The sequence below is a fragment of the Anser brachyrhynchus genome (assembly GCF_964034855.1).
Source record: "Anser brachyrhynchus genome assembly, chromosome: 15".
NCBI lineage: Eukaryota > Metazoa > Chordata > Aves > Anseriformes > Anatidae > Anser > Anser brachyrhynchus.
The window spans coordinates 15,059,376-15,086,893 of record NC_137733.1 but is presented as its reverse complement, the minus strand read 5'-3'; the positions used below and the strand labels follow the sequence as shown (position 1 = coordinate 15,086,893).

General features: G+C 63.1%; 1 protein-coding gene and 1 long non-coding RNA gene across 8 annotated transcripts in view; one reads left to right on the top strand and one right to left on the bottom strand.

Moving 5' to 3' along the window:
• The window catches only part of RAI1 (retinoic acid induced 1), a 74,900-nt gene that overhangs the window by 10,841 nt on the left and 36,541 nt on the right, over window positions 1-27,518 (bottom strand). The gene's annotated exons all lie outside the window — the stretch shown is intronic.
• Window positions 1,039-25,893, top strand: LOC308178043. The gene is made up of 3 exons (XR_013939540.1): window positions 1,039-3,838; window positions 19,435-19,935; window positions 20,631-25,893. It is a non-coding gene; the product is annotated as an uncharacterized lncRNA (long non-coding RNA).

Sequence of the window (27,518 nt, the reverse complement as noted above, 5' to 3'; positions counted from 1 at the left end):
ATCACACCTCATCACCTCGCACTGCATCGCTGTGCGTCGCCTCGCCTCGCCTTGCATTGTTTTGCATCACCCTGCATCGCGTGGCCTTGCCTTGCACCACTCTGCAGTGCCCTGCGTTGCCTTGCCTTGCCTTGCATCGCCCTGCACCGCCTCACCTAGCATTGCGTCACCCTGCACCGCATCTCGTCACCTCGCATCGCATCGCCCTGCATCGCCGCAGCTGGCTTTGCACCACTTCACATCGCCCTGCATCGCATCGCACCGTGTCGCCTCACATCACATCGCTCGGCGTTGCAGCGCCTCGCCTCGCATCGCCCCGCATCAGCTCCCAGCGTCTCCCTGCATCGCATCGCCCTGCATCGCATCGCATCGCCCTGCATCGCATCGCATCGCCCTGCACCACGTCGCCCCATGCTGCATCGCCCTGCCCTGCAGCACCACGCCTGAGAGCTGGGGGACATCTGGGGGCCTGCTGCCTCCTCTCACCCTGCAGTGTGCCCTGCCGGTGCCGGTGGCAGCCTCTCCCATCCCTGCCACCTGCCTCAGGTTGCAGGGTGATCCCCCCACCGCCCTGCCTGGCCCGCAGCGTGCAATGACCCCACCACCCTGTGCTGGGGTCCCCCAGTGCACTGTTTCATGCACCCGCTGCTCCCCGCTCTGGAAATCACTTAACCCCTCCTTGCGTGCCCTCCCTGGGGATGCCAGGATCCTGCGAGCCCCTCCAAACACCCCGCTTATTGCCATTATTTGTAATTATTGGGATAATTACTGGAGGCAGCAGCGCGGAGGGACAGAAACGCAGGCTCTGCTGCAAAAAAAGTCATTTCAACTTCCTGGGTCTGCCCGTCTGTGCCTGCTGCCGCCTCCCACAGCCCCCCCGCCCCCCCGTCCCCAGCCAATAACCCCTGCATCGGTGCGATACCATCTGGAAGCTGTCTGCTCCCGCCAGCAGACGTCTATTAGCCGAGCGCCTCGGCACAGTCGTCATTAAATGTCCCCATTTCCTCTCCCTGCTCGCGTTCGGTGCGGGGAAGCACCTGGGTCACCGGTTTGATCTCGGAGGCAGCGGAGCAGCTTGCGGGGCGAGCGGGGACCCCCTGCGCTAACGAAGGGCTGGGTGGCGGTGGGGACGCATCCTGCCCGTCCCCAGCGGGTTGGAGACGCGGGGTCCCCCCCTTCTGCAGCCCCCAGGGACCTCCCTGACGCCGCTCCCTCGGCCGTGCCGCAGCGGTGACCCCGGCGCAGCCCACGCCGCCCCCTCCACCTTCATTAAGGCGATGAGTTTAACGAGGGGAGGCCGCCAGCTCCTAACGCACCGCACCCAGCACCTGCCGGCAGAGCTGCCGGCACGCGGTGCTGAGCTCCCCAAAGCGCCGCGCGCCCGAAACGTGCGAAACCTGGCGTGGCTCTGGCCGGCCCCTTTGTCCGCAGCTCCTGCGCACCCGCACGGATCGCATCCATCGCTGCTTTTATTAGTCCCGGCCTGGCCCCATTTCCTGCGGGGCATCCCGTGGATACCGTTCACATTTCAGCGCCTTTTCGGGGGTTCTGCACACAGGCGGGCATTTATTTATTTAAGTACTGCCGGCGGCAGCAGCAAGGCTCTCAGGGATGCCCTGCCTCTCTCCCCGCCGATGCTGCAGCACCCCCAGCACCCCTGGAGCGTGGCTCGGTGCTGCCCACACCAGCCCAGCACCCCAAAACCACGGTGCCGTGCCCACATTCCCCCCCCTACAGCCCCTTTTTGGTCTCTTTCTGCGTCTCCCCTCCGTCCTGCAGCTGCACCTCGCAGGCCACACGGGCAGCTGGATGCGGTTAAGGCATATATCTCGGGGAAAAAGACAGGTCAATTAAAATCCGGCGAGCCCAGTGCTAACGCCCCTCGTGCCGAAGTGGTGTGGGGGCTGCCCCGTCCTGCTCGGGAGGCTGGGGGGGCGCGGGGGCTGCGAGAACAAAGGGAGCAAAAATCAAAGCCAGGCCTCTGGGGCAGCCCGGAGCGGCGGCGAGAAAATTAAAGGGAGAAAAGGGCCCCTACAGCTCCACGTGGAAGCAGGTTTGAAAAATGGAATCAGCTTGAGAAAACCCCAGTCTGTTGCTTTAAGGGGTGCTTCCCCCCCCCACACACACACTTCTCTTTTATTATTAATTATTATTACTTTCCCAAACAGCTGGGGCAATGCCAAGCTGAGCAAAAAGCACCCGGCGCGAGGGGACGTGCCGCACACCGGCGCGCACGGGGGGATGCACGCAGGGGGCACGGTGGGGCCGCGGTGGGCGTGCGTGGGCTGAGGGCGTGGGGGGGAGCGCGGGTGCCTATACGTGTGTGGGGTGTGCACACGTGCAGGGCGTGCAAATTGCAGGGCGTGCATGCGTGTGAATCGTGCAGGGTGTGCACGCATGCAGGGTGTGCACGCATGCAGGGTGTGCACGCATGCAGGGTGTGCGTGCACGCAGGGTGTGTGTGCACGCAGGGTGTGCACGCATGCAGAGCGTACGTGCACGCAGGGTGTGCAACACTGTGCACACAAGCAGGGTGTGCACGCGTGGAAGCCCCCCGGGGCAGGATTGGGCCAAGACAGTGCCCGCAGGCCAACGCCCAGCTGGGGACCACCAGCCTTGGCCACGTCCCAGCGCGTGGCAAGGTCTGGGCTCACCCTGCACCCCCAGGGACCTCCTTACGGGGGCCAAAATACCGGGGGCTGGATGAGGCCAGCCAGGCAGGGGGTGCCGGACGGGGCTGCCGGATGATTCCCCATCCGAGATGAGCTGAAAGCGTGCTCCGAGCAAGGTGCTGAGCCGGGAGCTGGGGCCGTGGGGCAGGGGGGGGACACACACGGTCTCTGCCAGCAGCACCCAGCCCCATCCGAGGAGCCGGCGGCCAGCTCTGCCCTGGGCTGTGCCGCAGCTCTGCTGGCGGAGGGACCTAACAGATGTTGCCTCCTGATGTAGGCTGTTTCCGAGCAAACGCTTTAATGGCATCAAATCAAGCTGTCGACAGCAGCAAGGTTAAGTCCCTTTCCAGGAGGGGGAGGAGGAAGCGGCCGCGTCCCTGGGGCTGCGTGCACGCGCACCCCCCCCCGCCACAGCCCCGGCGGACGTGCTCGGCCAGCCCCCGAGGAAGTTTCCAGCCCGGCTCCCAGCCCTGGGATGGGAATCGACACGACGGGGCCGTGGGGGCATGGCTGCGGCCCAGCACCTGCGCTCAGCGGCCCCACAAAGCCACCACGGCTCCACGTGGGGCTCTGTGGGTGCCCAAAGGGTGACCCCAGGAGGGGCTCCATCCGCCGGAGGAGACGGGGACATGGGGACACGACGGTGCCCAGAGCCAGCAAGACCCTGTCCTGCCACGCAAGGAGCCGTGCTCACGTCAGGCTACGGCCACCCTGGAGCATCCCGTCCCCTCGGTCCCCGGGGAGGAGTGGCCCCCGTGGACAGCCCGCACGGCCCCCCAGCTCCCAGCACAGCCCTGGTGTCACCCTCTGGGGACACGCAGGACCCGTGGGACCTCCCGGGGCTGGTGCGTGACCTGGGGCCACGCGCTGGTGCCCGGGGCTGATGCAGCAGGGCACGGGGCTGACACGGTGCCAGGAGCAGGGCACAGCGCCGTGCCCCCCCCCTGCCGCTGCAGGTGCCCACCCGCGCCGCTGCTCGCAGCCTGCCTCCCGCTCGGCTTTGCGATGCGTTGCCTGGGCTTGGCTCGATTTTCCTCCCCCTTCCCTCCTTCCTCTCCTTCCTTCTCCTTTCCTCCCCTCTCCCCGATGGCTGGCAGGGAAAAGGCAGCGACGCAGCACCGCAAAGGGCCGGATCCGGAGCCCTCGGAAGGCAGCCCGGGAGCTGGGTAAGCTCGCCCGGGGGGCCCCCCATTTCGCCCCCAGCCCCACTTCCCAGCTGCCGCTCTCCCCGCAGGGCCTCATCCAGCGCGGGGCTGGGGCCGTGCTCCCCGGGCAGGCCGTTGTTCCTCGGGCTCTTCCGATGCGCCACCGCCAAGGACGCGCCGACTAAAAATAGCGGCGCGCTCTCGCAGGGCGACGCTCGGCACCAGCACCAGCGCCGGCACCGCGGACCCCCCCTCAGCTCCGCGGCCCTCCCCGCTCCCTCCTCCCAAATCCCCGCCGCGAAGCCCCCCTGCCATGCACCAGACCCCCCCCCCCCCCCAACCAGCCCTGGAACTGGGTTGGGGGGGGCTCAGCCCTGCTGGGGAGGGGGCAGCGGTCTCTGCCCCCCCCCCCTTCCCCTCGGTCCCAACCCCGGCCCCCTCCGCAGCTCTCGGGGGAGAAAAGCGCCTATCAAGGAGTGTCAGCCCCGGATTTGCTTAATTGCGAGCTGGTGGAGTTTAAAGAAACACTTTCTGGCAGGCTGCCACACCGCAAACTGCTTCATATAATTTTATTATTAAGGGAGGAGAGAAAAGGGGAGAGAGGGAAGGGGGGGGGGGGGGCAGCCGGCAGCGGGATCGGGGACGTGTGCGTGTAGCAGCCCCGAGAAACGGCCCCGAGGAGCTGGGGGGACAGACGGACACCCCCCGGGGAACGCAAGGGCCAGAGGGACAGGAGGGATCCCTGGGGTTTCCCTGGGGGCAGGATCAAAGCGTCCAGGCCTTTCGGGGGCTGCCTGCGTGCTTCACCCCCCCCTTTGCCCCAAATGGTGCCCCCACAGCACAAGGGGATGGCGCCCATCTCGCCGGGGTCGGGCCCCCCTTTTGGGTGCACCCCGCTTCACTGCAGCCTCTCCGGTGCACCCCGTTAATTCTCTGCCCAACGCACCCCTTACGGCACCCTCATTCCCACGCACCCCATTAACACGCCCCCCCTCTGCAACGCTTCCCATTAAGGCGCCCTCCCCACTGTACCCCTCCACGCACCCTTTTTTGCACTGCACCCCCTTAGGCACCCTCCCAAACGCAACCCTACAACGCACCTTGTGCCCAGCGCACCCCAATAACGCTCCCTCTCTCCAGTGCCCCCCATTAATGCCCCCCCTCTCCAGTGCCCCCCATTAATGCACCTCCCCTCAGTGCCCCCCTGCAAAGCACCCCATTTCCAGTGCCCCCACTAATGCACCCTCTCTCAGTGCCCCCCTTCAACGCACCCCATTTCCAGTGCCCCCCATTAATGCACCCCCCTCAGTGCCCCCCTTCCATGAGCCCCCTCTCCAGCAGCCCCCATTAACGCACCCCCCTCTCAGCGCCCCCCTTCAACGCACCCCCTCTCCAGCGCGCCCCATTAATGCACCCCCTCTCCAACCCCCCCCCTTTTTAACCCTCTCCAACACCCCCCCTTTCTAACCCTTCCCCCCCCCCCACCTCCATCACACCCCTTCCCCAACGCCCCCCTCTCCAACGCACCCCACAAACCGGGGTGCCTGCGGGGGGGGGGGATGCAGAGGGCAGACCCCGGCCCCCTTTCCCCCCCCCAGCCCCCCCATCGCGGCGGCCCCCCCGGCGCGCAGCCGAGCGCAGCAGCTGCTCCCTGCACACTCCGCTTGCCCGCAGATGATGATAAATGGAGCTGGGGCTGCGCCGCCCAGTGCGCGGGGGTGGGCGGATGCGGGCAGCCAGGAGGAGGGATGGGGTGCGCAGCCCCCCCCCCCCCAGACCAGCTGCTCCTCCCATCCGGCTGCTGGGGAATTCCCTAGGCAGGTCCCTTTTTTTAATTTTAATTTTTTTTTTTTTTTTTTTGGAGGGGGGTTGGTTTGGAGAGGTGGGGGCCACCCAGGGAATCCCCACGGCGGTGGGGCAGAGCCTTCGCCACCGCGCAGTGCCCCATTTGGGGCACGAAGGCCTCGATCCTCTCCAGTCCCGTTCCCCCCCCCACCCACCCTCCCTTTGCTCTGCTCCTCCCCAGCGAGGAATTTTGCTCGGGAAAACATCGCCTGCGAGGCGCGCTCATGACTCAACGTTTCTGCTGGCCTCCGCTCCTCCACCGCCTGCCAGGGGAAGCCCGCGGCCTCCCCAGCCTCAACCCCTCGCCTGGAAATCCGGCTCGGCCCCTGCCCCCACCTTCCTCCATCCCCTCTTCCTGTCCCTTTTCCTTTATTTGTATTTATTTTATTATTATTATTATTATTTTTTTTTTTTCCCATGGGGTTTTATCCTTGCGGCCGGAGGGAGGCTCGGAAACCCAGAGCGAGTCGCCGTGTCTCTTCTTGCCTCTGCGAAACGCCAGCTGGCAAGGAAGGTTTTTGGGGAAAGAAGGGGATTTAAAAAAAAAAAAAATAATAAAATAAAATAAAAATACAAGCAGCCGGGAGCTGCGCTGCACAGCAGCTGCTCAACCTGAGCTTCCCTGGGCAAAGCCTCCCTCCAGCAGGCGAGCGCGCTCCGGAGCAGAATTCATAGCCGGGCGGCCGCGTGTTTATCGCTTCCCCCAACAACTGGATTGACATCAACCTTGAGGCGCTCACGGGAGAGAGGCAAACAAGTCGATCGCCGCGCAGGAAATATGACCGAGGTTAAAGAGGGACTCGGCTCGCCCAGCCTCCGCACCTAAATCTCGCTGCAGACCTGCCCGGAGCACCCGCCGCGGGCAGACAAAAGCAAGGACGGCCAAAAGGAGCCGGGCCGGGGGTTGTAGACCCAGCGTGGCCCCCCCGTTCCCTGCACAGCCCTTGTGGGGGGGGGGGACATACGGCAGGAGAGGTCGCCCACCGGCGCGGTGACCTTCGGCAACCCTCCAGCCCCCAAACAAATGACCCGCGTGGGCTGGCGGCGGCGTGTCCCGGCGTCCGGCACGCTTCTGCTTTTCTTCTTCACTCATTTTCCGCCTGATGGTCGGGATCTTCCTTCCTCCCTCCCTCCCTTCCTTCCTCCCTCCCTTCCTTCCTTCCAGCCCGCTATCGGGCTGGCTCACTTTGATCCCAATAATAATTAACCGGTCTCGTAATTTGTAGGGCCACCAACACCAAACCGCACGGCGCACCCTTGCCCCCCCAGGCGGACCGCTTCTGCCTGGTCTCCCCTCTGTCACGGGTGCTGCCCCCCCTCCCACACCGTTTGTTTTGGTGACCCTATTCACTGGTGACCCTTGAACTGACCCTATTGCCCAGATTTTTTTGGGGGGGGGGACAGCCACGTTCACCCCTGGAGCAGCCCCCAGCTTTCAGTAACCACAAGACCCCAAAACCCATCCGGAAGGTGCAACCTCGCCCCGCCTGGGGGACAGACACCCAGGGCGAGCCCCAGCCCTGCCCCGTGCCTCAGTTTCCCCCCCCCAAGGCAGGAGCAAAACCAGCTCCGTGCCAGGCGGCAGGGCCCTCCTGACGGCGCGAGACCCCTGCGGAGACAGCGCCGAAACGCTCGCTCGTTGGCGCGGCCGTCGGACAGGCTGTCCCGACAGAACCATACAAACGAGGTGCTGGCTCGTTACCGGGGCCTGGGCGGGAGGAAAGCAGATGCCAGCACCCAGAGACCCCCCCCCGGAGCTGGGGGGGGGATGTTGTGAAGTGGGGGTAACCCTGCTGCACCCTGGTTCATCGCTGCAGGGTGAGACCCCCGGTGGGCACGTGCTCGGGGTGTCGCTGGCAGATGCATGAGGATGTGAACGCAGCGGGGATGCAGGACGGCGATGGGCAGTGGTCCCCACGCTGTCCCGGTTCACCGGTGCCCCCCGAGGCCTCCAGCCTGGACAAAACCAGCTCAGAGCTTGCCCAGACCCTGTGCAGGAGCCCAGGGACCCCTCAGCAGCCGCGCCTCAGTTTCCCCATCGCTGCGGTGCGCCGGGTTTGTGCGCGGTGTTTGCACAGCGCCACGTGCACTGGTACCAAGGGGCTGACCCTACAACACGCCACTGGCACCAGGAGCATGGGGACGGAGTGGGCTCGTGCCCCAGCCCCGTGAAAGGGAGCCCGGACCTCCGTGCCAAGGTGTGCCTCCATCCGGGGGACCGTGGATGTCCACCACGGCCACCCCAAGGCACAGCGAACTCTCCCAGCCCCGTCCACCTTGAATGGGTCAGGCTCTGCCCTTGGCCATGGCGTGCTCCGGGAAAAACCTTCTGCAAAGCCAGAAGGTGCTGGGCTGCAGCACGATGGGCAGAGGCCGGACCCCAGCACCCGTCCCCTTGCGCCAGACACGCACCCACGGGTCCCGGCACCCCCTTGTGCCAGCAGGCAGGCGGGAGGACTCACGTCCGTCGTTCGGAAGCGCGCTATTAAATCCTCCCCGCCCGGCTCCAGCAGGAGAGCAGGCCACCCCCGAGCGTATTTATTGCTCGCTGTTATACCATCGCCCTTTGGGCATAAATGGATTTACCTCTGAACGCTCTCCATTTCCCCTCTGTGTCCTTTCCGCCTTATTTCAATCAATTTTAGCCGCCGCCTGGCCCTGCTGAAACCCCCTTCCCTATTATTACTACAAGGCCACGGGCTGAAATCCCCGCTCTCGCTCGGTGAGTGCAGGATCCGGCCACCTCCTGCTGCGGCCCGGCCCCGGTGGCTCTCGGTGGCCCTGCTCCCACCCCGGCCCCCCAGCACCGGTGGCACGGGGGTCCCAGCACCGTCTGCCCGCCGGAGCCGGGTTCGGATGCGCCGCTGCCAGGCTGCGCCCTGCGAGCCATCTCCCGCGGGCAAAAGACAGCTCGGAAATGGAGCGCGATGCCCTGACACCCCCCTGAGCGACAGGGAGCAGCGCCGGCTGCGTCCCCCCGTGCCCAGCCCCGCCGCCTTTCGCCTCGTCCTGGAGGGGGGAGAAGGGGCAGAAGGAGCCGGCGACCCCGTGGTCCTGCCCAGGGTCCCCCCAGGCTGCCAAGGGGGTGGCCCCGTTGGCTTCACCCCCTTCTACAGGGCGCTGAGCGGGGATCCAGGGGACAAAAAAAGAGAGAAAAAGGGAGAGAAAAAAAAAAAAAAGAATAAATCGACGTTTGATGTCGCGTGATAAATTATTTCGGTATTATACATTCCCCGTCTCCAAATCCCGAAGACAAATACGCGGGCAGGTTAACCAGGAAAGCAGATTTCAAAGGGCCTTCTTCTATTTCCCTATTATTGACTCTGTCAATCATCTCGGGCGAGATCCTAACCTTTAGCACCCTGCAAAATCTGCCTGTTCCTTTTGTTCCTGCTGAAAAAAAAAAAAAGAGGGGGGGGTGGAAGGGGGAGGGGAGAGGAATTTGGGGCAGGGAACTTCCAAAAGGGATGATTAAGGAGTTAATCTGCCTGAAATAGATAAGGAGCTTAGAGCTGCTGGTATTTTACTGTCCAAGTTTGGATTCAGTGTGTCTTAAACACTGGCTGGAATGTACTTAGATATGACCAAAGTACATGTCCCCCCGAGGAATTACTAGGTTGCCAATTAGATTTGCTTCCCAGATTCACTCAAACCTTCACAAGCTTCTTCAGAGCAGGAAAATTGCTGCCTGTCCCCGGGGAGGCAGGGGGGAGGCGGCGGAGCCGCGCGCACCGCCAGCGCTGCCCTCCTTATGAATGAATAAATCACGGCGGCGCGGAGGCAGCCGGGGGGATTCGTGGAAACGCGGCGCAGCCGAGGAGGAGGAGGCGGCGAGCCGGGGAAACCCGTGCCCGGGCACGGGGCACGGCCTCGTCGGGGCTTTCCCCGGGGGTGCCGGGGGGCCTGAGACCCTCCCCGTGGCGATGCCGGAGGTGGGACCCTCGGGGGGAGGCAGAACAAAGAGCGGGGCGATGCCGCAAGGGCAGGTGAAGGGCTGTGGTCGGCCCTGGTCCTGGTGGTGCGGAGGGTTGGTGTGCCGTGCCGTGGGGTGCCGTGACACCTTGTGCCATGCCACGCTGTTCCATGCCGTGCTGTCCCATGCCATGCCGTGCCATGTCGTGCCGTTCCGTGCCACGTCGCACCACGCCGTGCTATGCCATGTTGTGCCATGCCATGCCATGCCATGTTGTGCAGTGCCATGTCATGCCGTGCAGTGCCATGTCATGCCGTGCCATGCCGTGCCGTGCCGTGCCATAGCCACACGCCCCAGGAAAGCCCTGCCGATGGCCGCAGGGAGCAGGCAGCCCCGCGGCACAGCCTGGGCAGGGGAAGCACCACCCAAAGGGCAAAGCCGCCGGCAGCAGCGCGGCGATAAGAAGCAAAGGGCCTCCGGCACGAGAACAGCCCTTTGTCCGCGTGTTTTAACTCCGCCACCCCATCCTGCATTATTTACAGTGCTCTGCAACGTGCTGGCGTGGACCTGGTGAAAATAATGCGCTTCGGGGATTTCTGTGCCCACATCAGAGCGGGGACGCAGCGACGGGACCCGTGCAGCCCCCAGGATGCGGCGCACCAAGGTCCCATTTCCACCCCGTGCCGTGCCCGAATCCCCCCCAACAGCTCCTACACCCCGAAATACACATGCCAAGCTCCTCCACGAGTCTGCCAGACCCGGGATGAATTTCTCCACCGGTTTCCCAGCCCGGTGCCCGGCTGGCCCTGCCCCGGCGTCCCCCCGCGCTGCTGGAGCAGGCGGCGCGATGGAAAGTTGCTGGAACATCAGCTTCGGCTGCAGAGTCCTGGTAACAGTTGCTATGCGAAACATTCAGAGGTGGAATTTACTGTCACAGTTAATAATAGATGAAGGTTTTAGAATTTTTGATGCTTTACATTTTAAGCCGTTTGATTTATAATGTTTCAGAAAAGGAGGGGAAAGAGCGGGGGGGGGCTGGGGGGAAAAAGGCAGGAGCCGAACGGCGGCGTGTGGTAAACATGGCGAGTGGGGAGATGGCCGGGGCAGCCTCCTCTGCCCACACGGGGCCAGGGGTGAGACCCCCAACACGGCTTTCCATAGGGTTCCCCCCCCCGAATCACAGGCAGCATCCCCATGGGAAAGCGGGGCGCAACTGGGACCGACCCCCGCAGCCCCCGGATTGCGTTTTTTTCCTATTTTTTTTTTTTTTTCCCCCTTCCCTCAAACCTCCGCATCTCTCCTCATTCCGCAGGCGCGCCCCCGCGGGCGTTCTCCTTCTGGAGGGCTGCTGGGTTATTGACTTGCTGGCGCCGCTCTTCCCTCTCGCAGGTGTATCTCAAGTAGTCGCCGTAAATAGCAGCGAGCCGCGCGCTCGCGGCGGCGTGCCGGTGGGTCGTGCTGATTAGGAATGCGGTGCCAAAAAAAAAACACGTAAGGGGCTTCTTTCCCCTCCGCACCGCCGCCGTGTTTGCGGGAGGACACGCCGATGCCCCGGGTCCTGCTGAGGTCTTTGGGTGGGGGGATGCTGGAGGGGCTCTGCTGGAGAAAAAGGCACTGAAATGTCCAAAGGGGGGTGTCCGGAGCAGGCCTACGCTCTCCTTCCTGGAAAGGAGAGGCAAGCACAGGTGCCAGCACTGTGCATGGGATTGCCATGGCCCTTGGTGTCCCTCGGTGTCCCTCGGTGTCCCTTGGTGACCCTCGGTGTCCCTCCGTGTCCTCTGGTGACCCTCGGTGTCCCTTGGTGTCCCTCGGTGTCTCTCAGTGGTCCCTCGGTGTCCCTTGGTGTCCTGCGATGAGCTCCAAGGCCATCCAACACCGGGACGCTGAGGCTCACAGCTTTCCAGCGCCTTGCTCCAGCTTCTCCCGAATCCCGGAGCACCCCGACCCAGGCTTGAAAAACTGAATGTTACTTGGCAGATTCAATCCCCAAAGGTACAGCGAGGCTTCACGTAAAAAAGAATAAGCAGGAGAAGGTGAGCGCCCGGGACCTCCACCAGGCAGATAACGTGGCAAAGTCCCAATGAAATCGGGGAGGATAAGCGCGGTTTTCCCCCGGGCGAGACACGGAGCAGTGCGGAGGACTCGGAGGATCCACAGGCGCTGCGACGTGGCTCCGCGTGGCCGAGCTTCGTGCCCTGGCACCGCCGGCAGGAGCAGAGCCGTGCGTCGGTGGCACCGCTGCCATCCCCCAGCTGTGGCACCGTCCTAGCTCGACCGTGGCCACGGGGAGCAGGAGGCGAGCTGGGGCCCCGCGGCCATCCCCGCTCCATCCCGCTGCTGAGCTAAAGCAGGATGAAAACCGCCTGGCAGCCTCGGCCGCTGGGAGCCACGCTTGGGGACGCTGCCATTAGCGAGACGGCCGATTGTGCAGCCGTCTGGCGTGAGCCGGCGTTGATTGAAAGCTCGGGGACTCGCTGGCACTCCCCACGTCCCATCCCTACAGCCGGCAGGGAGGGCAGAAACCCCGTCCCCTCACCCCGACGCCCCGGACATTTCCCATGCCCTAAAAAATCTCCGTGGCTCCCACCCCGCTCCCCGCACGGACACGGGGCTGCCGGACACGGGGGTGGCAGGGACGCAGCCCCCGGTGCCCCCCGAGCCCCCCGCTGCCCCCGCTGCGGCTTCCCTGCAAGGTTTGGGATTCCCACGGGTCCCGGGGCTGAGCGGCCCCATGATGTCTCAATTAGGGATTGTGTATCGCGCCATTTACATATGCGCAGCCTGTAAGGAGCGGAGTATAATTTCTTTATAAAGCTCCTTTGACACGTAGGGTAGCTCGCCTTAATGAGGGGGATATTCCACAAAGATCCGTTACTAATGGGCTTGAGCCGCGAGCAGACGCCTGCCACGACCGCAGCCAGAACCCAGCCGGGGTCCCGGTGACCCCCTGGCTGGGCTGGGAGGGCTCGGCCTGCCCCGCTCCCCCTGCCAGGGACAGGTTTTGGGGGTTCCCAACGGTTTCTTGGCACTGCAGCGTGGTGCTGCCCCTGGCTCCCTGCCCGGTCTCGCATCCCCGCGCCTCTCCTGCCTGCCCCTGCTTTGCCAGGAAGAAACCCTCACGGGTCTCAATGAGGGCGGTAACCCAAAGCCCAGCACATGGAAGAACTGCCCGACCCATCCCGAAAGGCAGCATCGCCAGCTCCAGGAGGGGAGTTTCAGGCCAGTGCCGCTCCAGCATCCCCTGGCGCCCGCGTGGTCCCTGCCCAAAGCACCCAAAATACCAACACCCCCAGCCCTGCTTCGCAAGCAGCCCCTGGGGAGCAGCTGGGGCCAGTCACTACCACGATGATATTTTTAAAAAGCAGAAAAGGCCTTAAAAAAAAAACCAGATTCCTGCCAGGGAGCTTCACAGGGCCGCTGTGAGTCCTTCCCTGCCGAGCCCCAAGAAATTCAGTGCACGGATCCAGCCCTGCCACCCCCCCAGCCCCCGGGACCCCCGTTAGGGGACGGTGCCTCGTTAGCCCCCGCGTGGCCGCGACTCGTTTGCGGCTCTGCCCCGGCCACCTCCTCGCTGGAGGGGAGGCGGGGAGCGTCCCAGGGCACTGTCACAAGGTATTAAGCCGCGGCGCTAAAAATAAGCACCGGCAAAAATAACCAAGGAAATCGCAGTCCCTGCCTACCCCTGGCGGCAGAGCCCCCGCCGCCGCCGCGCAGCCTCGGCCGGGGACACGCGGCGGAGGAGAGCGGCTTCGGCTGGGTTTGATCGAAGCGACGCGTTTTCCCCTCCCTCCGCCCCCGTCTCGAGCCGTGCCGAGGAGCAAAGCCCGCAGCCGCGGCGGGGGAACGGTGACGAATCCTGCCGGGAGGTGTTTTTCTCCTCGAGGTGGTGCCGGGGGACGAGGCCGCGGGGCTGGAGGCGAAGGGACCCCCGCCCCCGGCCACCACGTGCCCGACCGTCGAAGGACGGATGGATTTGGGTACCGGGCGGTGAGGTGCAACGGGCAGCACGGGGCCGATCCGTGTCCCGCAGCCGTCCCCGTCCCTGCAGCTCCCCAAAACCCATCGTGTTCCCCTCGCTCAGCCCCCCTGCTTGCTGCTCAGGACCGGGGAGCATCCCCTCCTGGGAGATGTCTTGGGCACTGCAGCCACCCCGGTGCCCGTCCCGCTCACAGCGTGCCCCTGACCGGGTCCCACGTGGCCATCAGGGACGGGGGCACGGCCCTGGTGGCCCTGGGGGAGCCGGGGCCAGCTCCTCGCGTGGGATCGGCCCCGCGCCCGCAGCCAAACGCGTGCGTCCGCCCTGGTGCCTGGGCTCCGGCTGGAATGAATGCATGCACATACCTCTGCCTCAGCATGTGTGTTTGCTCTTCTCTTCCGCGGCTGTGATTGATTAAAGGATCAGGGACATCTGAGAATGGAGGCAGCAGCGGCAGCAGCAGAAGCAGCTCCCTTTGGACTTGGAGAGCTTCCTTGCCTGCTGCTTGCTGCTGCCGTTGCCTGTCAGGCAGCTTTTAATCAAGGTTTGCTTATATCTGCAAAGGCCTTTCCCAGAGGGATGAAGGGAGGAAAAGAGGGGGGGAGAGTATATTAACATGCCAGCCACCCTCCCTCTCCCTCTCCTTTGTTTATGGAGAGGGTCAGTGCTTGGAAACGTCTGATGGGGACAGGGAAAGGCGCTCTGGGGGCGCTGGGAGGGCTGGCGGTGCGCAGCGGCTCTCCAGGTGCCGTGCTGTGGCTGCGGGTAGGACGGGCACCGCACCCGGCCAGGACGCGCTCGGTGACAGCGACGGCATGTGGAGGGGGCAGGACCTGGTGGCCTGGGCTCGGTGGCTGTCTCCTGGTGGCCCCGGACACGTGGCGTGTCTCCAGCGGGTGCTGCAGTGGCACGGCGGGGACACAGGGACCATGCTGGGCATCCCCAAAAGGGGGGATTTCAGCCCGGTGAGACCAGCACCATTCATCAAATAAGATCAGGGGAAACCAGGCTCCACCACCCATCCTAACCCTAAGGGTCTCTTATCATCCAGCAGCCACAGCCAGGAGCTCTGGGGTGGCCACATCGTGACGCCCAATGTCCCTTTGACACGGAGTACTTCGGCAGCAATATCGGGGCTCCAAAAGGACCAACACCACCCCGCAACCGCCCCGGAGCAGCCCCAGGGATGGGTTTGGCCACGATGCCGGGATTTTGGCACTGCACAGCCCCGGCAGCAGCCGTGGGTCGCCCTCCCCAAGCACAAACCGCAGCCTCCGAGCGCATCGGCACCGGTCCCTCCTGGCAAGCGGCGCGGGAGGACGGGTGACCCCAGCCCCCGTCCCCCCCCATCGAGCGCGTGTCCATCTCTGCTGCTGCTCAAGCGCATCACTTAGGCTCTCCATGTTATCTTATTGCTCAGCTAATGACCTGCTAAAAGTATTATGTGAAAAACCGCACTCTTAGCCAGCCATTAAACTGGTTAGGACCAGCGGGTCATGCTTTATTGCTTTAATAACTGAGTTTATGAAAGGTCGTCTCATAACTGATAACATGCATAATTTTTGTAACTTAATTAATGCTGCTAATATACTGGAGTCTCCATCAGCTGCTGGTGCAACTGATGTGCAGTTTGCATCCCGAGCGGGGCCGGTGAGCGCAGCCCGGGCACGGCTCTGCCCGGCTGGCCTTGCCCCGCGCGGAGGTGCTGGGGATGCTCCAGCCACGGGTCCGCCGGGCACGCTGCTGCCCCGGGGCTTTGGCTCCAGCCCCGGCTTGCCCACGCGGAGCAGGGTGCGAATCCTCGCCCAAACCCTGCCACTTCTCCGCCTCGGAGCACCGCTCGCAGAAATGCTCCGGATGGGAAGGGGATTGCTGCGAGCACGCAGAAGCGGGGAATGTGAGCAGGCCCCAGCTCCAAACCCAATCTGGCCAAAACCTGCGGTGAGGATGGAGAAGTGACTTCTCCACCTCTCCTGCGCTCAGGAGCCAAGGGTGCTCGCACGACCTGCAGCCGGGGAGAGTTTTGCCCAGGAAGGATCAAAGCCCTTGCACGACGGGGGTCGCTCCAGCAATCCCCCACATCCCCACCCGAGAGGGGAATTGGGCAGGAGTCAAAGCCAGCAAATGAGCTTTGCCCCGAGGAGGAATTTGGGGCTGTGCCCACGGTGGTTTCTGTGCTGGGAGCACCGGCACTCATCCTTCTCCCCGCGCTGCTCCGGGAAGCCGGGCTGGCACGGGGCAGGCTCCCGGGCGCTGCACATCAAACACAGCCCCGCAGAGGTAAATGTCACGGAGCCGGCCGCCTTTCTTCCCAGCCCTGTATTTTTTAAGGACAACCTCCTTGACAAGAACACATTTTTCTCATTAGGAAAAGGGGAAGAAAAAAGAAAAAGAAGGCAAACAGCTTCTCCCCACCGGCCGAGCGCGCGCGCACCTGGAGGGCTGCGTGCGTGCGAGGGGAGCGGGGAAGCTGCCAACCGGAGGCATTTTCCAGGGAGCAGAGCTGGGCCCTTCCCCTGCAAAAAATGTAAATAGGAGCCCAGGTGCATGCGGCGTGCGAGTCACTGATATGCTGCCACCAGCAAATATGGTGAGCTGCGAATCCCCGGCACCGCGCACCCAGAGCTGCGAGCGCGAGCTGCTCCAGCCGCCTGCTTAGTTTTGCAAATTCTTTCCTGCTGGCTGAGAAAAGCCAATATGTCTGCTGCTACCGTTACATCGCAGTAATTGTTCAGCACTGGTTATCATCCTGCCAGAAAGGCATGAGCTACCGCTGGGGCACTCTGCTTGCTGTGAATGCAGCTAGATGATTTCCTAGCAAATGCAAGTTTTCCAAGGAAGTGGGTGGAATCTGCTTGTCTCTGATTAGACGGCTCGGGTTTTTTGTTTTCCTGGTGCTTTAGAGAGAAAGGGGAGGGAAAAAAAAAAAAAAAAGAGGCATGAAATATGTGGCTTTCCATCCCCTCTGCCCTGAAACACAGGCTCGCACGCATCCCGGCGATGGTCCCCCTGGGACGCGCAGCTTTGCCCACACTCTGAGCAATGATCCTGTGGAATGAGGCTATGATCTTTCATCAATCACCGCCGAGCGCGTCTCCCTCCCTCGCACACGCGCCGTGCCCGCTGCTGGAGCACGCTCCTGCAGCTCCGCGTTCCCTCCCGCCACCCCAAAAATAAAAGGGCAGGAGGGGGGGACGGAGCACCCCGGCACGGGCAGGACCCCCGCAGCCCTGTGGATGGGGATGGGAGGAACCCAACGGTGCCGGGCAGCACCCCCGACGTGGGATAACGCGAGGGAGGTGGGATCAGGATGAGCCCCGGGGCAGCAGGCAGGCAGGTAGGTCTGCCCCCCCTGCCCTTCCCGGGGAGGAAAAACGAGGGGAAATGAAGATTTCCTGACGTCTGGGGACTCGGAGACCTTGCCGCCCGTGTCCATCCGGCTTGTCCCCTCTCCCGGTGGCGTGCTCCCGCGGCCCCGTCTATCTGTGAATACCAATTATGGTTTGGGAGAATGTATATCTGAGATGTGCAAATACAAAAGGCAGGAAATAAAAGTCATCTCTTACTGAAGAGGAGAGGTAACCATGACTACCTGGGACCTCATTTAAAACTGTGCCGGCCGCAGGCTAAAAGGCAACGCTTCCTATTGTTACACACGTTTACGGAAAGCTTTGAAAACCCGAACCCCCCTCAAAACCAGCTGGGAAGTAAGAATGGAAATGAGAAACGGATGGGGTGGGGGGGGAGCGAAAGATATTTATTTCTGTTTGCGGGCTGGTTCTGCATCCCCCCCTGCGCGAACCCAGCCTGCGAGCTGGAACTTCAAATGAGCATCGCGGAGGGAGCAGCAGCGCCGGCGGCAGCGCCATCGCGGCTCCAGCGCCACGTGGCAGCGCGCCGGGGGCTCGCACGGCACCGGCACGGCCACGGTCAGAGCACCGGGAGGGCATCGAGGAGCAAGAGAGCCCGCGGAGCGCTCCCACCGCCGCCAGCGTGGCCGGGATGCGCTGGGGGCTTGGTGTCCCTCGGTGCCATCCCCGGCCCCGCTGCAGCGCGTCTGCCTCCCAACAGGGCCGGCTCGAGCGTTTTCTGCTTTTCCTTTCCGAGCAGCAGCCGAACAAATGGTGAGGAGTGAGTAATGAATCCCCCGTCTCCCCGCACAAACGCCCTTTGATGGTGGCTGTGAATGGGGCATTGACGGAGCGGGGCCGGCCGGCGCAGCACGCTGCCCGCCGCCTCCTCCCCACCTGGGCGCGCCGCGCCGCCGGGGGCTGCACGCCGGGCCCTGCACCCTGCAAGGGGGATAAAAGCCTGCGGGAGGTGCAGGGCTGGCACCCAGCCTGGGAAGGATGGGAACCGCCAGGATCGCTGGGCTGAGCCTTAGTGCAAGCTCGTTTGCTGGCCTCGGTGGCCACAGAGACATCTGCTTGCTCTGACTTTTGCGTAAACGCGACCTGGGCCATCCATCCCAAAGACCTTAAAAAGTCTCCCTCAGAAACCATCCGTTTTCCCAGCCTGGGCATTGCACCGCTCTCAAGTACTAATTTAGCAACAAATTCCCCATTTTGCTGCTTGGTTCAAGAGGCTGCAGCCTCCAAAAGAGGAGTTGGAGGAAGCGAGGCCGCGCCGCAGAGCTCCTGGGCTGCAGAGCTCCTGGGCTGCCACCGGCTCTTCTGAGGTTTTGGGGACCTGTAGGGGACGGGATGGGGACGGCCCCCCTGCATCAAACAGTGCCGGGGAGGGATGTCCCCGCAGGGCCAGGGCACGGGAGCTGGTGGCTCCTGCACACCTGGGCTCTGCCGGAGGCACCGTGGAGATCCCATGGGGTGCCGGGCGGTCGCCGCTCCAGCCTCAGCCCGTGTGATGCAGGCAGCGTGTGACGAACGTTCCCCTCCCTACACACGCAGATTCCCTACCCACGCACAAAGCATGGATCAGTGCCGGCCGGCGCCGCAACGCTTCCCCATCGGGAAAAACATAAATCACCTGCAATAAAACCCTGAATCGGAGATGCGGTGCGTGGGGTGGCGCGGGACCCGCTGCGCTCCTCCCTGATGGGGACGGGGAACCCGCAGTGCCTGGTGGCGCGAGGCCATCAGGACGGTGCAGCAGCGGGTCCTGCTGCTGTATGGGGTGCAGTGAGCACCGTTCCCCCCTGAACCCATCCCCTGGCACCCTCCCAAATCCCGATCCTGTGCAAGCATCGCAAAACGCTTTGCCAGGGTGGGGAATGGTGCTGTAGGTTGGGGTGCCGGCGGGTTTGGGGCAGATGGGCGATGTCCAGTGGTGCTGAGCACCCAACCCCGCTCCCGTCCAGCCGGCGTGAAGCCTGGCACGTGTGCGAGCTCGGAGCACGCTGGGCACGTGGATGTGCCCCTTCGCCCCCAGCACCCCGGGGAGCTCCCGCAGGGCCCACACCTCGGGCCACACACCCGGGCTGCAGGCAGGCGCCCAAGACAGGAATTATGGTCTGTACAAAAGACAATGACAGTGAATCTTGTTACTGGCTTTTCAGCAAACGTAATTCCTTTTTATTAGAAAATTAAAGGGTATGAAAAGCTTTCCAAGGCTGAAGAGCTGAAATGTGCTTTCATAAAATATGCGGCGTCTGATAAAACGGATTTCCTTGTCTGCCTGCCCTGGCCCCCTCCCGCTCCCCGCTGTTATTCCGCCCGGTGAGGTGCAGCCTTTTGCCAAAAAACTGACCCTGCCCTGGCCGCCTGCCCCCCGCTGCTGCAGGAGCACCGAGCGGAGCCCCCTGGGGACCAGCGCTGCCCCCGGCGCCCCGGCTGCGAGACAGCCACCTAGCTTGCGCCTGCTTGAGGGTCAGGCTTTAATTTTTTAAGCCAAATAAAACTCTGACGGGCGGTTTATCCCCTCTAGGGCTGCAGGTAAAAGCTGGTGAAGGCTCCCCCAATCCGTCACCCCAAGCCCAGCCACGACGATGCACTAATTACGGGCAGGAGGGCAGGTAATGAGAGGCAATGTCGGACAGCGAGACACAGAAGCTGGGTCACTAAGGTAACCCGAGGAATCTCATTTTCTTCCCTTTCATGTTTCTCCCTCCTGGTCTCTCATCGTTCCCAGGGTCCAGGCCAACCTAGCAGGTTCCCAAGCACAGCGGTGCCCAGGGTGCGCCCACGAGCGCGGCAGTGCCGGGGCGGTGGCAGAGCTCCTGGCTCCATCTCGCCAGGGCAAAGCACGCCTCGACAGCCCGCCGCAGGCACGGCCGGCAGTGCCAGAGCCTGGCTCCATGCTCGGGCTTTGCGTCTCCACCCAGGGCTTTTCCCTGCGCAGGTCCCCAGGGACGAACGCGTGGAGACGGCCGCAGCCCTGGGATGGCGCGCGGGGACCTCGCCGTCACCACCGTGCCGACGGGCGCAGGTTGGCACCCCCCCGCCGTTTGTCACCTTGTCCTGGTGAACACACGGCAAGGTCCCCAACGTCAGCTGGGAGCAGAGCTGGCACTCCCGGCCGCTGTCCCCAAATGACTCCGCGGGGACACTGGGGTGACACAGGGATGGGGACAGGCCGAGCAGCACCGGTGCCCACGCTGCTCGCGCCGCGGCAGCGTGCGTCCCGGCGTGCCCCCTCCAAGCGGCACCCTCACCCCTCGTGCCGCAGCCGCTTCTCCTTTGCTCCCCCGTCCCCTCCCCGCGCCGCCGGCAGCGCCGTGCGTGTGACCGCGTGCCGGCGATTACCACAGGAAGAGCTGTAACGCTACAGCGAGCCTCCGCGCTCAGCCCTGCTACAAATCAGGGTCAGCCGGCAGCGCTGTTAGACAGAGCCTGCCTCTACGTGCTCCTGCTCCTAATGCCTTCCCCAGCGCGCCTAACGGGGACGCAGAGCAGAGCGGGGCAGCCAGACGGCGGCTCGGCCCCGCTGTCCCCCCCCCCCCCCGGGGGCGGCTGCTTCCCACCCCGGATGGCCCTGGGTGAACGCCGCCGAGGCACGGCCAGGGCGTGTTTTCTCGCCGGCTCGCTCCGGTTTTACCTTTAACATCTGCAAATGCGGTTAAAAGTTTGCTGAGCCTATTTTTAGAGCCTCTCACCACATGCCATTTCTCCATCGTGAGACAGGAAATGCTGATGAGGTTGATCGCCACGGAGCTGCTTTCTCCTCCCCGGACGGCCCCCGAGCGCCTTCGATCCGCTCGGTGCAGCGGCACCGGCCCCGCGCTCGCCCCGCGTCCTGCACCGGCAGCCCCGTGGCCCCCAAAACCCTCCTCCTGTCCTCCAACCCCACCAACCCCGCAAAATCCCCTCGGCACCCCTAACCTTTCGCTCTCCCCGTAGAGCCAGGCGTGCACTGCCGACCTGAGAGCCCCCATCCTGCTCCGTGCCTCAGTTTCCCCAAAGCGACCCCAGGAGCGGTGCCAACGATCCGGTGGGATGCGGGGACGTGGCGGCGCCGGGCACGGGGGTCTGCGGGCACCCAGCCCCCTGCTCCCACTGCCCTGCTTCGTAAGAAAGGATCCGGAGCTGGAGAGAGGAGCCCGGGTGCCCCGCCAGGCCGCGGCCCTCGTGCTGCGTGCCGCAGCCCCACGCCTGGCTCCGTCGCGCGGTCCCGACAGCCAGCGAGGGCGGCTGGCGCTCGGCGGCGCGGGTACCTGCTGTTTGAATGTCAACACCTCATTTATACATCTTGATTGGCTCTCATCAGCCATGCTGCGTTACACCTGATTGCTCCGAGCCGGCGCGGGGTGCCAGACTGCAGCGCGTAATTTCATTTAATTGGCCCTCCATCCCAAGCAAAATAGAGGAATAAAGAAACAATAAAGCAAACACCTCCCCCCCCCCAAAAAAAAACATTAAAACCGCTGCATTTTTAGGGTTGTTTTCCCGTTGCAAACGGAGGGGCAGGAGGGGGATGCGGGGTGGCTGTGGAAATCCCCTCCCCGTGGTGCCGGTCCCCGCGCGATGCTTTGCCAGCCCGCGGGCTCCCTGCGCCCGCTCTCCCCCTCGGCCCGTGGCGAGCCCGCCGCGTGTGTCACGCTCGCCTGTGCTCCTTCTCCCGCACGTTCTAGCAAACCACTGAGGCTGAAATTTCAATTAAGAAGGAGAAATAATTACCCACCGCTCCACATTTCCTCTAAAATGGTAGCCAATGCCAGCAAGCCGAGTCATCGCCTCCCGCCGCGTCCTGGCGCGGAGCGGCGGGCTGGCATCCCGGTGACATTTTCAGGATAATGCCGGCCAGCGGCCGCTTGCTGGTGGCCACTGACACAGGGCCCGAGCCCACGGGCCCGTGGGGGGCACCTCAGGCTCCCCCCGCCCCCAGCTCTGCTTTGATTTACCCCGCTAACGGCCCAGCCACCCCATTTCTTGTGTCGTTTTATTGTGGCGCAGGTAGAAATAAAAGGGGAGCGAGGCTCAACAGGAACAGACCTCAGTGGGGTTGTAAAGGGCACAAAGCCCTTTCGGGGAGGCCGCAGCACCCCACAACTGTTCCTCTTCGTCAGCCAGCCATTAACGGCTGGGGTAGCCCCAAATCCGAGGCACGACCCCACTGCACATCCCCCTGGTCCAGCCCCGGCCAGCACAGCCCGAGATGCAAATGCGAACCCTAAGCAGAGACAGATGCCGGCCGATGCACAGGAGGCTCCACCATCACCGATGATGAAAGCAGGGGCCTGAGGCTGTATGCACCTCGAAGGGCAGCGGTTCCCACCCCACGTGCAGCACCCCTGGCCTCGAGCCCCCCCTGCTCCAGCCCAAATGCCCCCCGGGCACAGAGCAGCAGGAAGCACGGCCTGGCGGGTGCTGAGCCCAGCGCAGGGGGTGCTCAGCGGGCGGAGGTGCTGGGGAAACGGGTGCTCCCCACACCCAGACAGACACAAACACGCCGCTGCCCAGCAGCTCGGCGGTAATCTGCTTGTGCTATCATGTGCTCCGGTAGCTGTACCTTGAGTGAATAGTAATTACGCTCCGGCAGCACCGGCTGCCCAAGGAGCTCAGCGCGTGCTGCAAGGATTAACTGCGTAACGAGCTGGGGTGGTGGGCTTGGTGCCCCCCGAACGGGAGCCACCCTTCGTGGTGATCTGTGCCAGCACCGCAGAGACCCAGCGGTTTTATCCTCTGTGACCAACGGGGACGGGGGCACGTCCCCTGCAGGTCCCCACGCTCCTCTTCCCCTAAGCCTGAGGCTGGAGCGGGGACAAAGGCGAGGGCTGGGAGCCCCGTGACCCCCGAGGCAGCAGCCGCAGGAGCCCCGGGCAGCGATCACAAGAGAGGAAAGCAGCAACCTCAGGCTGCAGATTAACCTCGTGCTGCAGACGCGGAGGCAGGAACCTCCCGGGGCTCAGCATCTTGCTGGAGACCACACAGGGAGCCCGCAGCCGCCACCACCACACGGGGACAGGTCTGCGGCGCCCGGAGCCCCCGGGGGACCCCAGCAGGGCCACAACCTGGACGGAAAGCGGGGTGAACCACGCGTTCAGCCCCCTCGTCCCACATCCACACGAGCCCGGTGCTTGCTGAGGGGCTGCCACGCTGCGGGAAGCGGCGGCGAGGCTCCGGGCGAGTTTCGGTGCGCTTCCCTTGACTCGATTCCCAGCTCGGCGTGGAGGAGACCTGAATTGGCCGGCAGCCACGGCGCTCAGCTCTTCGTGTCCCTCCAGCTAGACACATTCCTCAGCACTGCAGCTAAGTGCAGCGCAGCCTCCGAGGCCTTCACCCCTCCTTCAATGATAATTTATGCCCCCTGACCCAGCTCCCCCTTTTAAATCAGGCTGATCAATAGAGAAATCAGACAATCCTTTTAAGAAACTATCTCATCTGATCCTTCCAGCTAATGATCCCTGCTCTCCTCAGGGCTGCTTGCAGATACGTAGCACGCGCTGCTGGGGGAAGCAGCAGGGAGAGGGGGGGGAGGAGAGCCAAAGAGCCAAATTCGGTTTTTACCCAGCCGATGCAGAACCGGCAGCGGCACTCCCGGCCTGCAGGGGTGTCAAAGCAGAAATGCCAACCCTGGGCTTTCCAAACAACGTCACGCCTTCAGCCCTTGTCCCTTGTGGGACTCCCAGTTCAACCCGTTATAAAAGCTGCGGGGACTGGGACCTGCTGCCGAGGAGAGGCTGAGCCGGCTGGGAAGAAGCGGGCGCAGTGCCCGGCACAGCACCTCTGCTCGGAAGTGCTTGGGAAGAGAAAGGCTCGGCGAATTTATACAGCCGAGCCTCCAGAAGGGCTTTATTGACGACGGCTGCATTTCTATTTAACTGGCAAAGTAACAGGGTTAACCAGCGGAGAGGGAAGCATCAGAGAACGCTTTAAGTCTTCAAAGTAAATCAGCTCCTGGAACAAACGCTCTCGGTAGCCAAATGTCCCCTTCTCCTTTGTGTGCGCAGGGCTTTTGACATTTATTACGCCGCCGGAGAGCCACCCGCAGGAACCGTGCCTTTCTCTCATCTCAGGGCCGCTTCTCACCCCGGTGCGCTCCTACCGGGCTGCACCCCGTGCCAGCCGCCTGCCGTGGGGCCGCTCCATCCCCGTGCCCCCGTCCCCTTTGGGACCTCACCCCGGGGGTGACGCCGGAGACAGGACGTGGCCGGGGGCTCGGCACCCTCGGAGCGGCTCCGACGTCCCCGTCGCCGCCGCTGCCACCCGTGCCCCGTGTCCCAGCCCCGGCTGCGGGGCCAGGCAGCGAGCAGGCGAGGCAGGAGGCGAAGGCAGCGGAGCCGTGCCGCAGCGCACCGCGGCGCAGGTCCTGCCACAGCAGTCACAGTGAATTACAGGGTATTAGAGCCCCGCGCCGCGCCGCTCGCGCAGCAGCAGTCACGGTGAAGGACATGCTATGATAGGACTACGCTCTCCTCCGGAGAATACAGTCGCCGGGCTGGTGAAAGGTGGCGGTATTAGCAGGAGCTGTAGATCCTCTAGCACTGGTCATGGCGAAGGACACGCTGGTACAGAGTGCTGGGGTTTAGGCACGAAGGACGCGGCGCATGGGGACGGCCGTGCCTCGCAGCAAGCCGGGGGACAGACCACGGGGTGCCCGTGTGCTCGCCAGCCAGCGGCCACAGACATTTTAAATTAGTATTTCCTCCTGCATTTAGCACCTCATTTCCATTCACCCTCTCCACCTGGGAGCCTGGGTGATGGGAGCCGAGGTGGACCAGCTTGGACGGGACCCGGAGATGCCAGGGAGCGTCCCCGGCACACAGGACACGTGCGGTGCCCGACCTGCCCTCCGCAAAACCTGCACGTTGGCGAAGACTGGGAATGGGCAGAGGCTCCCTGACACTAAATGTCCCTCCCCACCGCAGCACGAGCCCTGAGTGCAAATTTTCGTCGCTGCCGTAAATGCGGCAGGAGCGGTGTCCCCTGGTGAGGCATCGAGCGGTGACTAAGAGGAGATGACAATGAAGAGGAGGAAGCAAGGTCTGACTGCAAGGCAACAAACCGAACCCCGGATCGGCCTCAAAGGGATTTACCAAGGACGTTCCCCCCCAAAACAAGCCGGAGCCGTGCAGCCAGGCTTGCACTGGCCAGGCTTGGCTTTGCACTTCTAGCGTGGGCTCCGTTTGGGTGGAAATCCTGTAAATGCCCCGGGGAAGGGGAGAAAGGCTTCCCTGCATCAGGACGCCAGGACAGAGCTCAAGCCTTTGGCAAAGTACACGCAGAGCCTTCTGCACGGCCCCTGCAGATAAATCTACCCCGCTGAAATGTTCTCAGTGGTAAATGTGATAGAAATCGTGAACGACTTGACAGATCCACGCGTATTTACGGTGCTTTGGCACCGGGGATACAACCAGTGGTGATTTTTTGCTCTGATCCACCACCTGGGTGTAATGCAGCCGCAACGAACCCATCCGAACGCCTCTGGTTTCAACCAAGGCAGGGATCCAGCGAATTCCCCACAGAGCCGGAGCAAGACTTTGGGCCAAATTAATCTCCGACGGATCTCCATCCACTTCACGGAGTTACGACCACAATTTGGCCCGTTCCTGCGATGTAAATCTGTTCGTTCTCCTCCCAAACAGTCCAACGATGGCCACGTTTGTTAGCGCAGGAGAGGGACGCATCCTTCGGGAGGGATCTTGGTGGGTACCGCGCCAGCCGTTCCCGTTTTATTTCCTTCGCTGCCTGGGATAAAACGCGAGCGAGGCGGTGTCTGGTGGGTCTGGAAGGAAGCAGGAATTTCCTTCTGCCCTTCCCAGCCTTTTGATAGGCAGGTGGGGATGCGAGCAGGAATAACTCAATCAAGACAGCGCAATTTTTAATTACTTGGTGGATCCCTTCACCGGCTGATCGCCTTGGAGACAAAAGGGAAGACTCCTTTAAGACTTGTGTGTGCCTGGTACTCTGAGCCTCCCCTTTTCACCAGCGGATCTTTGGTCTTGAGAGCTGCACAAAAGGAAGAATTCCTTGATCTTATGCCTTGCCTTTTGCTAAGGCACATGAGGGGGAGCTGGCTTAGTGTTTTTTTGTTGTTTTGGTTTTGTTTTTTAAGGATTTCTTTCTGGTTTTTTTTTTTTTTTTTGGAGAACACTAGACCTCCTCCCCCAAAACGCACACGGAGAGGGGTGGGAAAAGGAAGGCAAAAAAAAAAAAAAAAAAAAAAAAGGAAAAAATAAAAAGGAAGAGGCGGGGGGGTGAAAAAAAAATAAAAATCCCTCAAACCAAAGGCCGCAGAGCATTTCTCCCTGCTCTGTCGACACCTCCTGCCCAGCCCGCTCCATCCCCAAGGGGAGGGAGTTGAAAGGTTCAAGCTACATCAAGCGGTGAGTAATGCAGCGGGAGGCTCCCGCGCGCTGCTCGGGGCCAGGCTCTCGCCCCCTGCAATTGCTCCCCAGCCCGCGGCGGCTGCGCGGGGGCCGGGGCAGAGCCCCCCCCCCCCCCCCCATTGCTCCCCCCCTTCCAAGTGCAAGTGCGATGCAGGAACTTCACAGGCGGTGACTGACACTACAATTATCGATTGTCGGCTGCGAAGGCTTGCTCTCGCCTCCGCCCCCCTCTTCTCACTTGTTTTCTTATGTGCAGCAGAGTGCCAGCCTTCAGAGACTGCTGCTGTAAAAGGCTCGGATTGACGGGGTGTCAAGATATCCACTGCCCGTGGCTGCTCACGCTGCCTTGCAGGGGGAGCGGGAGCGCGCTGCTCCAGCTGCTGGAGCTCGGTGATCTCCCAAATCCAGAAAGGAGCCCCCCCTGCTCCCTCCTCCAGTGAGACGCTCTCGAGCCACCGGCAGCTTTTCCAGCCTCAGCCCGGATCTCGGATGCTGGGCTGGAGGAGAAGCCGTGAGCCATGACAGCGGGGGTCTGCCTGCCCAAAACGAAGGTGCCTGGGACGATCGCCGCATCGCAGTGCCCGTCTCGGGAGGGCGAGAGGTGTCTGGGCCAGCCGAGGTCACTCGGCGAGGCAAGGACGGGGACAGCAGCCACAGGCACCGAGCTCCCTGCCCGCACACGCTGGTAAACCTCCAAAGTCATCAAAAGCAATCGGAGCTCTGGCACCGGAGCAGGTTTTGGCCCTGGCACCGCGCGGGCTCGGAATTAATGGATGGGACTTGCTCGGGCAAAAGCTGCAGAAAGACCGGGCGCATCCGCTGCTGTTGGCACCGAGGGCATGGAGGGACCGGAGCAAGGGCTTTCCTGGCAAAGACGGGCAAAGCAGCAGCTCCAGGTGCCCTCCCAGGTCCTCCGCTGAAGGTTGGATGCCACCTCGGGCCCCCCATCCCCCTGTCCCTTGCTTGGCCAGCCACCCCATTACAAAATGGGGACGGTGACCTGCCCACGGAGGGTGTTGCAAAGCCCGGTGGCATCTCGGGATCACCGCTAAGCGCGACGCAACGGAACCAGAGGCCTGAAATTAAAGCTGTTGGTGTCGACACCTGGCGATGGGAGGACTGGGACTGATGACGGAGAGCCTGCAGCTCCTGGTGCATCGCTGCCAGGGGCAGCGCACGGCTCCTGGGGAGATCAGCTGCCCAGGGGAACTGCTTGGCCTCCCCGCGTGTCCCCCGCCACAGA